A 1,019-nucleotide genomic window follows, 5' to 3' on the forward strand; every position below is an offset into this window, starting at 1 on the left:
ATTTCCGAGATCCATGGATTCGTATGGACGGGTTAACTAGATAAAGAAGAGAAGTAATAATCCCCGGAACAGTCCCAAATTGTAATGAACAGTGGACTCTGCTGTTATTACGTATGTACCCTAGGTACCTACAGTGTAGCGTGGTCTGTAGCATCGTCTGTCTGCAGTTAGCACAGGTAGGTTGCATGTAAGCTAATACACATGCTCTATGAGTGTATTCAGAGGTGAAGCACGCAGTAAAGGAAGGTTCGTTGACGCTTCCTTGTGTGTGCGAGTGAGGCTGGCTTGTATCACTATAACGCTGGATGTCTGGTCGTAATCAAGGACAGAGACGGGCTGCAATGCAGGTAAAGACTTAAAGTAAGGGTTTCCCCAAGACAGCTGACATCATTTCCTTGTTCTCGGGCGTCATGGGCGTTGAGATCAGGGGCTGGGTGTTGCGGGGAGGAGGCAGCGTGAAATGGCGTTGCAGCGCACCTCGCAGTGGCTGGTAATACAAGCCGTTCTCACGCGTGCACACAAGGAAGCTTCAATGAAGCGTTCTTTGCTGCATGCTTTACCTCTGAATACCTTATATGCACGCGTGAGCATTTGCTTATTTTTGCATTTGCTTACACGCAATATGTCAAGCCCAAGTGAAGGCCCCTTCGCTAACTGCAGGCAGACCATGCTACACTAGGTCTACCTAGCTAGGTGCACACTCTACTTCTAGACTCTAAACACAACATATCTCTCCTAATATGACCTAAATATTCATGTAATCATCCTTAAAACATATTCCAAATATATTAAGGGGAAATACGAGACAAATAAATATTTTTCTTCACTCCGCAGCGAGTCGCTGTCTCAGCTCCAGCATCAGTGTAGTGCATTGGCACTACAATGCACCGTTGTAGGTATCTAGTGGGCAAAACGAGACTCAAATTGTAATAATTAGTTTAATTTAAGCAATAAAATTTAAGTTAGTAAGCCAAATCGCAGGGTTACGGTAGTTAGCCGAGGATAGCCGACACTCGTTA

The sequence above is a fragment of the Eimeria mitis genome, genomic scaffold (assembly GCF_000499745.2).
Source record: "Eimeria mitis Houghton genomic scaffold, Emh_scaff679, whole genome shotgun sequence".
Classification (NCBI taxonomy): domain Eukaryota; phylum Apicomplexa; class Conoidasida; order Eucoccidiorida; family Eimeriidae; genus Eimeria; species Eimeria mitis.